The sequence below is a fragment of the Ahaetulla prasina genome, chromosome 1 (genome assembly GCF_028640845.1).
Source record: "Ahaetulla prasina isolate Xishuangbanna chromosome 1, ASM2864084v1, whole genome shotgun sequence".
NCBI classification, from domain to species: domain Eukaryota; kingdom Metazoa; phylum Chordata; class Lepidosauria; order Squamata; family Colubridae; genus Ahaetulla; species Ahaetulla prasina.
Genome location: NC_080539.1, coordinates 103,174,211 through 103,187,089, shown reverse-complemented (window position 1 = coordinate 103,187,089; position 12,879 = coordinate 103,174,211). Strand labels below are relative to the sequence as shown.

At 39.1% G+C, this 12,879-nt stretch overlaps 1 protein-coding gene across 1 annotated transcript in view; it reads left to right on the top strand.

Moving 5' to 3' along the window:
• Positions 1 to 11,882, top strand: part of TNFAIP3 (TNF alpha induced protein 3) — a 51,006-nt gene extending 39,124 nt beyond the window's left edge. Inside the window, exon 11 of the mRNA XM_058170938.1 lies at positions 11,208 to 11,882. The gene's annotated coding sequence lies outside the window, so the exon portion shown is untranslated. The remainder of the gene's footprint in view (positions 1 to 11,207) is intronic.
• Positions 11,883 to 12,879: the final 997 nt, after the last annotated feature.

Below are 12,879 nucleotides of genomic sequence, written 5' to 3'. Positions count from 1 at the left end.
CCATAAGGAGTAATGTAGGGAGTCACAAGGCAGCCAACATCGAGTTCTAGCTGGTGCATTGAGTACCAAACAAACGACGACTACCGGGTCAAAATTTTTGTGTCAAAATGCATTGACTACCAAATTCGATGAGTTTCAAAGCAGTTGAGTACCACTGTACCTTGAGAACGGTAGTCAGAACTGGGAAGATGAAAGATCAGAAGATTGCCTGGAAGACTGCAGATGAATATTGTGGCTATTGTGTTCATGCCATTTCTGGCCATTTGATGGACAAGGGACAGTTCTGTGCCTTGTAGAGAAAATTGGAAGAAATGCTCCACAGGACACACAGAAACACACACACCTATAAACACGATATATGTACAAACAAGGGAGAAAAGGGAATCGGGAGATTCCAATGACCTTTTGGGTGGAGAATCCCTTTTTATACTCTGTAAGGCAGGTGTGTCCAACCTTGGCAACTTTGTGTACTTCAACTCTTAGAATTCCCCAGCCAGCCATGCAATTGAAGTCCACAAGTCTTAAAGTTGCCAAGATTGGACACCCCTGCTGTAAGTTATAGCATCTGTGATGGTTCTCACATGTGTTTGTTTACATGCATAGTTCCAGCTTTGTACATATTGTTCTAGTTTCATGTTTCAGTTCTTTTCTCAAAGGAATAAAGCCTTGTTTACTAGTTCTAACCATGCAATCATGTTAGAGGGAAATTTTCTCTTTGTTTCTATTCATTTGACTTTAGATGGCGCCATCTGATGGCTTAATCTGTATCTGCTAGCACTTGTACCATGTCTTTTCTTTTCCTCTTTTTCAATTAGAAATAGAACAATATAGACAAAGAATATATACAGAGAACAGAGAATAAAGATCAGAGAAAGAGAGACAAAATATTGAATCGAATGATACCCAAAATGAAGTTATATCAGAAGACACCCATAAGCTCCTGGCCTTCAGTAAGGCACTTCAATTTCAAAATTTGGGTGGTAATACTGACAGAGCCATCCTTTAGCTAGACCTTTTTTTTATATTTTTTTGTGTTGTGCTGCTTCTGTTACTTTAAACTGTTCTTGGAAGTAAACAGTATATAAAGCTATAGACATATGTATGAATTAATAAAATAATTCTATTTTATGTATGCGCACACCTGTGATTATATTGCAAATTATATTCTCACGTTATTTTTTAGGTTATACATTTCTAAAACAAGAATTTTCTTTTATATCTAGACCCGTTCCAGTCCGGCTTTCGACCCGGATACAGCACGGAGACAGCTTTGGTCGCATTGGTGGATGATCTCTGGCGGGCCAGGGACAGGGGGTACTCCTCTGCCCTGGTCCTATTAGACCTCTCAGCGGCTTTTGATACCATCGACCATGGTATCTTGCTGCACCGGTTGGGGGGATTGGGAGTGGGAGGCACCGTGCATCGGTGGTTCTCCTCCTATCTCTCCGACCGGTCGCAGACGGTGTTGACAGGGGGGCAGAGGTCGGCCGCGAGGTGCCTCACTTGTGGGGTCCCGCAGGGGTCGATTCTCTCGCCCCTGCTGTTCAACATCTACATGAAGCCGTTGGGTGAGATCATCAGTGGCTTCGGGGTGAGATACCAACAGTACGCTGATGACACCCAGCTGTACTTTTCCACCCCAGGCCACCCCAATGAAGTTGTTGAAGTGCTGTCCCGGTGTTTGGAAGCCGTACGGGTCTGGATGGGGAGAAACAGGCTCAAGCTTAATCCCTCCAAGACGGAGTGGCTGTGGATGCCGGCATCCCGATTCAGTCAACTGCAGCCGCAGTTGACTGTTGGAGGCGAGTTACTGGCCCCAAAGGACAGGGTGCGCAACTTAGGCATCCTCCTGGATGATCGGCTGTCGTTTGAAGATCATTTGACGGCCGTCTCCAGGAGGGCCTTCCACCAGGTCCGCCTGGTTCGGCAGTTGCGCCCCTTCCTTGATCGGGATGCCTTGTGCACAGTCACTCATGCGCTCGTTACCTCTCGCTTGGATTATTGTAATGCTCTACATGGGCTCCCCTGAAGTGCACTCGAGGCTTCAGTTAGTCCAGAATGCAGCTGCGCAGATAGAGGGCTCGCTAGCTCCCATGTAACACCGCTCCTGCGCAGACTGCACTGGCTAACTTTAAGGTGTTGGTTACGACCTTTAAAGCGCTCCATGGCTTAGGGCCTGGCTACCTACGGGACCGCCTGCTGTTACCACATGCCTCCCACCGACCCGCACGCCTCACAGAGAGGGACTTCTCAGGGTGCCGTCCGCCAAACAATGTCGGCTGGCGGCCCCAGGAAGGGCCTTCTCTGTGGGGCTCCCACATTCTGGAACGAGCTTCCCCAGGTTTACGCCAAATACCTGACCTTCGGACTTTAACTGAAGACACACCTTTTATCCTGGCTTAAATTGAATTTTAAATGTCAAATTTTATTAATTTTAAATGGGGTTTTTTAGTGTATGGTAAATTTTTAAATTGTCAGGCTAATTTAAATAAGTTTTTTAAATTGCATTTTAATTGTATTTTGTATTGTTTGTTTTATTCTGCCTGTACACCGCCCTGAGTCCTTCGGGAGAAGGGCGGTATAAAAATCAAATAAATAAATAAATAAATAAAATATCCTTTATCCTGTTCCAGTTTTTTTTCTTGTTTGTACTTTATTCCTAAAGTAAGACTATTTCAGTCCAAAATGTATTAAAACGATAGAACAAAAAACTCTTTTTCAACAATAATTGGATTTTTCCCCCTCCAATTATTCTTTTTGTTTTGTGCAACTATTTCCTCCTACCTGAATTCAGTGATGCAGTTGTATCTTGCGTGAAAGCAGGTCTCAGATTTCCAAAAAGGATTGAGGTAATTTATGTGATTTTTATTTACTTGCTTTTGTGTGTGTATATATGTGTGTGTGTGCGTGTGTTAAACATATTCTACAGTTTAGGATTCCATGTCTGCTTGGTTTATATTATTTTTTTAAAATGAGAAATTGTTACTCTATTTTCAACTTTTTTCCCTTATTGTTAAATGCAGAAATATTGTCATTAATTAATACTTGTGGGAACACAATGTTGGAATGCTGCATTATTTCAAACAGGCCCAAGATTACAACCTTACAGTAATTCTTCCTCCCTTTTCATCACGTGAATGTTTTTATATCTACCTCAGCTGTACTTCTTAAACATTGTAATAAATTTCCTCCAGGTGGCATACATATCCCTAGCAGTGAACACAACCATTACAATAGTCCTTAGTTAGAGATTCTAACTCTTAAAAGAGGATTTAACTTTATGCATTTTTCAGAGTAGAAAGATGAAGCTACTCAATCCAACAGGAAAGATGTTGTTCTTGTTTATGGTTTAATGGGAAATGGGACAGAATTTGCATGCTCTCCAAATGGTCAAAACAAATCTGTCATGAGAATCCTACTTTACAATTATCCTAATTTGTCCAGGATAATTACATAGTTGGGTTGGTCATCTTACTCCACAGAATTATCAGACAGCAGCATTGTGGCACCGTAATAACATGAACAGTGCCTAGTTGGATTGTGTCCCTGGCCTATCAGCCTGTTCTTACAATGGTCAACCACAACTACAACACAAGGAAGCTGTAATCTCCAAGCAGATGGCCTTCAGAGGCTGTCCCACATGCATGAAGATCTTCCTTGCCCAAAACACTGCTCCTTAAAGGAAAATAGCTGCAACACCCACCTCCAACATGTAATTGATCTAATTCCAGGATCAGTGTTAGAACCAATGAACACCACAGAGAGAATGTAAGACATGGGAGAAGCCAGCAGGATATATTATGGCATAAGGCTGTGTTAGCAAGCGGCATTTTTAAGAGGTATAGAAGCTAAGTGTGTCTCTTCACTGGAGGGCTTCCTATTGCAGAAAATGCTACTTCTGGCAGTTCCTTTACCTGGAAGTTATCTTTGGCAGAATTAGATGGTTAGGGTTGGGTGGTTGTTGATTTTAATAGTGAAAATAAGAGCCTTTGTTTTCTTTCCTTGCTCCAGAGCAAGGCCTTTAAAAAAAGGGGGGGGCACAAAGCTACTTTTTAGTTTTAACAACCTGCTACTTATTACAATCCACTGCTTTTATAATAGGGAAAATAAATCTTAATTTATTGAAATCCAAATAAAAATACTGAAGATTGCATTCAATTTTTTTATATTCTTCAGCCGACAGGAATTATAAAGAGATCCAAAAAAGTCAACATTTTCTGTAAAAAAAATGTAAACCCAATATTTATTTACTATCTTGCCTTTATCGTTTTAATAAAAAACTCAAGGTGGCGAACATACTGCTGCCTCCTCCTATTTTTCTCCCCATCAGCAACTCCGTGAGGTAGGTTGGGCTGAGAGAGAGAGAGAGAGAGAGAGAGAGAGACTGACCCAAAATCACCCAGCTGCTTTTCATGCCAAGGTAATAGTAGAACTCACAGACTCCTGGTTTCTAGCCTGGTGCTTTGACCAGTAGGCCAAACATCTATATGGGGATTTCTGATAAAAAGTAGAATTGATATTTTGACAAGGATAAACCAAATGCAAAAAGTAAAAACCCTCCTGAACTCTAATTGGTCCTTATCCCTATCCAAACAGACCATTGACAAAACATGAATGCGAAATAACTTCTTCAAATTTTGTTTTTGTTTTAAATTGCAGCATACTTCCATATTTGTGGAAGGTATCCATTACTCTAAACTGATACACAGCTCTGTTAGCTTTGGTTCATTATTGAGATAAATTGCTTTATCTGGTCTTAGATTGTTCCTGAAGTGACAAACACATCTTTGGCTTACTAATATCTTGCTTTGTTTGCTCTATCTTTCTAGGATCTGAGAATGGATGCTAGGATGAGGAAGGTGGAAAAACAGAAACAAATCAATTAAACAACGCTTTGCATGCCTGAATTATTCCACATGCAAAATAAACCATGTTCTCTTGACATGTGATTAAGGAACAGACAGAATCATAACTTGTAAATCGTGTTTCTTTTTTTCCAGAACATGACAAGAAGTATATATGCTGTAAATGAAGGCTGATTGCCTTCCTGGAAGAGAATCCTTTGGGGAATAAACAGAAAGAAGTAGAAGTTTTAAGTCAGGAAGGTAAGTCATATTTAGTAGGCCTTAATGAAATTCATGAGTGAAATGCAAAGAATAAAGGGTATAAGGCATTCAAAAAGAATAGGTTAGAGAGGACAAATGACAGTATATGAAGGAAGTTCCATGAACCTGAGGATAAATAAATGAAAGCATTTATAAAAGTAATAGAAAAAAATATGTGAAAAATAAAGATATCATAGTGGAAGTGTGCTATAGACAAATAGACCAGGAAAAAGAAGTGGATAATTATCTCCTGGACTAGATTACAGAACATTCGGAGGGGAATATACATAGTAATAATAGGAAGCTTCAACTGACCAGATATTTGTGGCAAAACTAATTTGGTTAAGACTGCAAAATTCTCAAAAAGTCTTCAGTGGCCTTATTGACTATTTCGTTTTTCTGAAGATTGAAGAAGAGATGAAATCATGATTCCTAGATATGATCTTAACCAACATGAAGCCATCTGGTTGAACAGATAAAAGTAGTGGGAATTTTGACAGGAAGTGACCACGTCATCTTGGGGTTCAAGCAAGACTCACATTTTTGCTGACACATTCTTATTTCCTGTTCTCCGAATTCTCCAGAGCAAGGCCTTTAAAAAGGGGGCACAAAGCTACTTTTTAGTTTTAACAACCTGCTACTTATTACAATCCACTGCTTTTATAATAGGGAAAATAAATCTTAATTTATTGAAATCCAAATAAAAATACTGAAGATTGCATTCAATTTTTTATATTCTTCAGCCGACAGGAATTATAAAGAGATCCAAAAAAGTCAACATTTTCTGTAAAAAAAATGTAAACCCAATATTTATTTACTATCTTGCCTTTATCGTTTTAATAAATAACTCAAGGTGGCGAACATACTGCTGCCTCCTCCTATTTTTCTCCCCATCAGCAACTCCGTGAGGTAGGTTGGGCTGAGAGAGAGAGAGAGAGAGACTGACCCAAAATCACCCAGCTGCTTTTCATGCCAAGGTAATAGTAGAACTCACAGACTCCTGGTTTCTAGCCTGGTGCTTTGACCACTAAGCCAAACATCTATATGGGGATTTCTGATAAAAAGTAGAACTGATATTTTGACAAGGATAAACCAAATGCAAAAAGTAAAAACCCTCCTGAACTCTAATTGGTCCTTATCCCTATCCAAACAGGCCATTGACAAAACATGAATGCGAAATAACTTCTTCAGATTTTGTTTTTGTTTTAAATTGCAGCATACTTCCATATTTGTGGAAGGTATCCATGACTCTAAACTGATACACAGCTCTGTTAGCTTTGGTTCATTATTGAGATAAATTGCTTTATCTGGTCTTAGATTGTTCCTGAAGTGACAAACACATCTTTGGCTTACTAATATCTTGCTTTGTTTGCTCTATCTTTCTAGGATCTGAGAATGGATGCTAGGATGAGGAAGGTGGAAAAACAGAAACAAATCAATTAAACAACGCTTTGCATGCCTGAATTATTCCACATGCAAAATAAACCATGTTCTCTTGACATGTGATTAAGGAACAGACAGAATCATAACTTGTAAATCGTGTTTCTTTTTTTCCAGAACATGACAAGAAGTATATATGCTGTAAATGAAGGCTGATTGCCTTCCTGGAAGAGAATCCTTTGGGGAATAAACAGAAAGAAGTAGAAGTTTTAAGTCAGGAAGGTAAATCATATTTAGTAGGCCTTAATGAAATTCATGAGTGAAATGCAAAGAATAAAGGGTATAACGCATTCAAAAAGAATAGGTTAGAGAGGACAAATGACAGTATATGAAGGAAGTTCCATGAACCTGAGGATAAAGGTCCACTTGAAAGCATTTATAAAAGTAATAGAAAAAAATATATGAAAAATAAAGATATCATGGTGGAAGTATGCTATAGACAAATAGACCAGGAAAAAGAAGTGGATAATTATCTCCTGGACTAGATTACAGAACATTCGGAGGGGAATATACATAGTAATAATAGGAAGCTTCAATTGACCAGATATTTGTGGCAAAACTAATTTGGTTAAGACTGCAAAATTCTCAAAAAGTCTTCAGTGGCCTTATTGACTATTTCGTTTTTCTAAAGATTGAAGAAGAGATGAAATCATGATTCTTAGATATGATCTTAACCAACATGAAACCATCTGGTTGAACAGATAAAAGTAGTGGGAATTTTGACAGGAAGTGACCACGTCATCTTGGGGTTCAGGCAAGACTCACATTTTTGCTGACACATTCTTATTTCCTGTTCTCCGAGTTCTCCAGAGTAAAAGGATATGGGACTAATACAAAGGGAAACCTTCAAATTTCTTTCTCATTTCTTGGGATTATCCCAAGAATTGTTCCTCACTGTAAACTAAACTACATTTTCAGTAACTGCTAAAATAGAATGTGCCAAGAGTATCTGAAAATGTACTTGGTTAGGTTTTATTGTTAACTGCTATGAAGTTAATGTCAACTCCTATTGGCCACTTAGACAGACTTTCTCAAGAATGATCTGTCCTCAATCTGGCACTTATGTTTGGGGTTTCCCAATAGTACATTCACTGCTATTACAGTTTAGTCCATCTGCTTTCCTGCTAGCTGCCCTCTTCTTCTTTTTTTCAACATTTCTCAGTAATGTGGACTTCAAGAGAACTGGGTCTTTCTGTAATGGGCTAAAGTGCAATAGTTTATGCCTGGGCATTGTGTCTTAATGGAGAATTCTGAATTAATTTGGTCTATAAGCTATCTCTTTCTTTTTTTCCTGGCTGTCATGGTATTTATTTATTTATTTATTTATTTAATCAAACATGTGCAAGATAGCAGGTATAGGTATAAACATAAACATAAACATAAACAAAGGAAGTAAGTACAGATAAATGGGGACAGTAAGATAGGGACGGTAAGCATGCTGGTGCGCTTATGCACGCCCCCTTTACAAACCTCTTAGGAATGGGGTGAGATCCATGGTAGACAGTTTGAGGTTGAAGCTTTGGAGGTTTGAGGCTGTAACAACTGAGTCCGGTAGAGCATTCCAGACATTGACCACTCTGTTGCTGAAGTTGTATTTTCTGCAATTGAGTTTAGAGCGGTTTACCTTGAGTTTGTTTTGATTGTTTGCCCGTGTATTATTGTGGTTGAAGCATTCTCAATATTCTTTCTAACTTGCTCTTCAAAGCCAAAATTTCACTTTAACAGAATGTCACAGGAAAACCCTGCTTGCAAGGGCCTGACCTTTGTAGGTATAGAGACATTATAGCATCTGAGTACTTTTTCAAGGCCTTCCTTGCTATCATATCAAGTGCTAATTGCCAGTATTTCTTGACTGCTGGTAATTTTTTTATTGATAGTTTTAAACAATCTACCACTTCAATGTCTTCCTTATCAATTCTGCACTTGCTGCACCTGTTGCCATTAGTGTGGTCTTGTTTATATTTAATCTGTTCACTGTGCTCCTTGACTGTGACTTACTCTGTATATAATTTGTAAGTTCATCTCTCACAGTAGTGTCTTCAGCATAACTCATGTAATTGATGTTTCTTCCTCCAATTTTAAAGCAATGGTACTTTTTCTCTCTCAGTATTCAGCATACAAATCTTATATTTGCAATTGGCTGTAAAATAGCTTACGAAGCCACTTGCTTTTTGAAATCAATCTCTTCCTGGTCTCCTTTAACCATTTCTAAACTCTTTTTCCTTCAAAGTCTGCCTCATAAAAGCTCCTTCAACAATTCACAGAAAGCATCATTGTGGTGGTTTGAAGAGTGTGTTGGCAATGAAGAAATGATTGGTAGAAACTGGTAAGCCATTCTCATGTTTGGAGTACCATTACATTTATAGAAATGTAGAGCTACATTTATACAAATATAGTACATTTTTGTCCTTATTTTTTCCCAATTTTTTTTTCAATTCCAGTCTTCAATGACAAGCAGTACATCTTATTTGTCTGTCAATTTCAGATTGGGCTTGACCATGAAACTCCTCAAATTCCTTCTTTTACTTCGTGGGTGAAGCATTTTGATAACCATCAAATTAAAAGGTTGCTTATCAAGTCTAATTAATATAATTTAATCATTGATTCCATTGTACCCAAGTACTGCCCTTGCTATATCTTTCCTAATCATGAGAGCAATGCTAGTCCTTTGTTTTTCGTACCTTGAGTAGTAAACAATATGATTTTTCTTTACTAACAGTGTCCGATTCCAGTTCAATTTAATTTGCTGATATCTAAGATATCAATGTATGATCAGTTTACTTCATTTTTCATTGTGTTGACCTTTCACATCTTTGTGCTACTTATATTCATCTCCAAACATCTTTGTGTTCTTTCTCGTGTAATTCTGTCTTTGACATTTCTGGTTTTCTTTTATTAATATGCTAACATCAACAGTTAAACATCCTGAAAGCTTTCATACAGCCCCATCATAAACACTATCAGTATTCCAAATAACTCCTGAACTCCTCAAGGAAATCTTGAGTACCAAACAACCTGAAAAGACATCATCCCACAATATATCTTAATTTTATATTGTCTATCCATGTTGCTTGCTTAATAAAATACAGGAATGGTGTATCATTTCTTTCTGCTAGGCTGTGCAGAAGGAAACAATGCCTTTGTTGTTATTCAGATGATCATCCATCATGTTAATCAAGTGGATCACAAGCTTCCTAACAAACAGGAAGCAGCAGGTGAAGCTAAGCAAGATCACATCAAATACATGTACAATTAGCACAGGGGCCCCCCAAGGCTGTGTGCTCTCCCCACTTCTCTTCTCTCTGTATACCAATGACTGCATCTCCAATGATCCATCTGTTAAGCTACTGAAGTTCGCAGATGACACAACAGTGATTGGTCTCATTCGAGACAATGATGAATCCGCATATAGACGAGAGGTCGAACGACTAGCCTTGTGGTGCAACCAAAACAATCTGGAACTGAACACACTCAAAACCGTAGAAATGGTGGTAGACTTAGGAGAAACCCTTCCATACTTCCACCTCTCACAATACTTGACAACACAGTATCAACAGTAGAAACCTTCAAATTTCTGTTCTATCATATCGCAAGATCTCAAATGGACAGCTAACATCAAAAACATCATTAAAAAAGGACAACAAAGAATGTTCTTTCTGCGCCAACTCAGTAAGCTCAAACTGCCCAAGGAGCTGCTGATCCAATTCTACAGAGGAATTATTGAGTCTGTCATTTGCACCTCTATAACTGTCTGGTTCGGTTCTGCAACCCAACAAGAAAAACACAGACTTCAGAGGATAATTAGAACTGCAGAAAAAATAATTGCTACCAACCTGCCTTCCATTGAGGACCTGTATACTGCACGAATCAAGAAGAGGGCCGTGAAAATATTTGCAGATCACTCACATCCTGGACATAAACTGTTTCAACTCCTACCCTCAAAACGACGCTTATAGAGCACTGCACACCAGAACAACTAGACACAAGAACAGTTTTTTCCCGAAGGCCATCACTCTGCTAAACAAATAATTCCCTCAACACTGTCAGACTATTTACTGAATCTGCACTACTATTAATCGTTTCATAGTTCCCATCACCAATCTCTTTCCACTTATGACTGTATGACTATAACTTGTTGCTGGCAATCCTTATGATTTATATTGATATATTGACCATCAATTGTGTTGTAAATGTTGTACCTTGATGAACGTATCTTTTCTTTTATGTACACTGAGAGCATATGCACCAAGACAAATTCCTTGTGTGTCCAATCACACTTGGCCAATAAAAATTCTATTCTATTCTATTCTATGTTAGACAAGAATTTTCCATAAATGCACACATGATTCTCATCAATTTACAGGGATATTTAATATGTACAGTGCAGTGGTGGGTTGCTCCCGGTTCGGTCTGGTTCTTGCGAACCATAGTAATGGTGGATGGAGGCTCTGCCCACCCACCCTGATGTCATCACTGACAATCTGCGCATGCGCAGAAGTGTGTGCGCACGATCCCGTTGCAAACCGTTAGTAAAGGTAAGTGGAAGCCAACCCTGGTACAGTGGCCTTGGCTTAATAAATTATATATATTCAGTTCCATACCAATACCTTCAAAGGGAGCTTTTCACACTAACTTATCTGTTTCACTCCCTCATGTCTTCAGACAGAGTTGTCCTATGGAAAGCTACAAAGAACCAACACTGGATGGAACGAACAGAGGAGCTGGCACCTGGGTCTGTCGAAAGCTGGAAAGTATGGAAATCATTGTATAGACTGCACATGGTACAACAAGATCCAGAGATACTCTGAACAAATGGGGCTATCCAGTTGCTTCTGCTGTTTGTGGTCGTATTGACATGCAGATAACAACACTTATGTTTACCTGCATTTTTGTCCTGATCTGTCTACACTTGAGGACTTCATAGAAGCACGACAAAGCACAATTAATGTTGCTAGTTTCTGGTCAAGATCCAGGGTGTTATTCAGCAGATTCTGGAGAACTGGTAGTGGAAATTTTGAGTAGTTCGGAGAACCGGCAAATATCACCTCTGGCTGGCCCCAGAGTGGGGTGGAAATGGAGATTTTGCACGATCCTTCCCCTGCCATGCCCACCAAGCCACACCCACAGAACCAGTAGTAAAAAAAATGAATTGCACCACTGGCAAGATCTGTTTAATTTGCACATATTTTAGCCTTGTATTTTATGTTTTATATCATATGGTGTTCGAAGAGGACGTTGACATCTAACAGGTTGTGGGCTGTCATATTTCCTATACCAGTAGTATGCCTTACTTTAATTGTGATGCTTCTGACATGAATAAACAGACTCCTTCAGGTATCTTTTTTCTCTGCTTTCACTTCTGAGCTCATTTCTAATTTAGGGATGAGAACAGGGAGAGGAAAAATTCCTCTAGGCTTCTTAGATTCCATCACCTTTGTCCAGCTGTCCCCACTGAGATGACTCCTACTCTTTGAAAACTAGAGTCTTTTCCACCAGCTACTTTGCTCAGCAAATCTTTCTCTTGGCCTTGTTGGGTCTCCCACTGTAGATTTCTCTTCCTTGAAGCAGAAAGTATTATCAATTCATATCATAAAGGGGAAAAAAAACTCCAGGAATGCCCAAAATCTCATCTTCTATTACTTAATACTTTTGCAATTTTATGTATCTATAGCTATGTGTTTTTGTTAGACACAAAACATTTGGGTATCTACATGAGAACACTGAGACTGATTTTAGTTCACAGGGAGTAGGGGCGGGGGGAGAATCGCTTAACCTCGAGACCATTTATTTATCCCAAATCTGTTACGGCAATTCACCCTTCCAGCACCCTTCCTATTTTGCTGCTGCATGCTATAGCAATAGCACTTAGACTTATATACTGCTTCACAGTGCTTTACAGCCCTCTCTAAGCAGTTTACAGAGTCAGCATATTTGCCGCCAAAAATCTGGGTCCTCATTTTACCGACCTCAGAAGGATGGAAGGATGAGTCAACCTTGAGCCGGTGAGAATCGAACTGCATTCTAACCACTGCGCATTGTGGCTCATCAACCTCCAAACTAAAGAACAACATATGGTGATTCTATCAAGCTGAGTTTTTTATTGTTACACCCCTATAGACAAAATCTTGACAGACTGAGCATTCTCCATCTACAATATCTCCATCTACAGTATACTGTATGGACTATTAGGGAGGGGCTGTCTTCACCCACTTTCTCTGACACATAATATCTTACTCCTCTGGAATGCTCCTCCACTCCACCCTCCTGGGAATCCACCTCCTTACTACTTTCCATCACAGCCAGCTTGTATCCCAATTGCCTTCCCTTTAGCTGG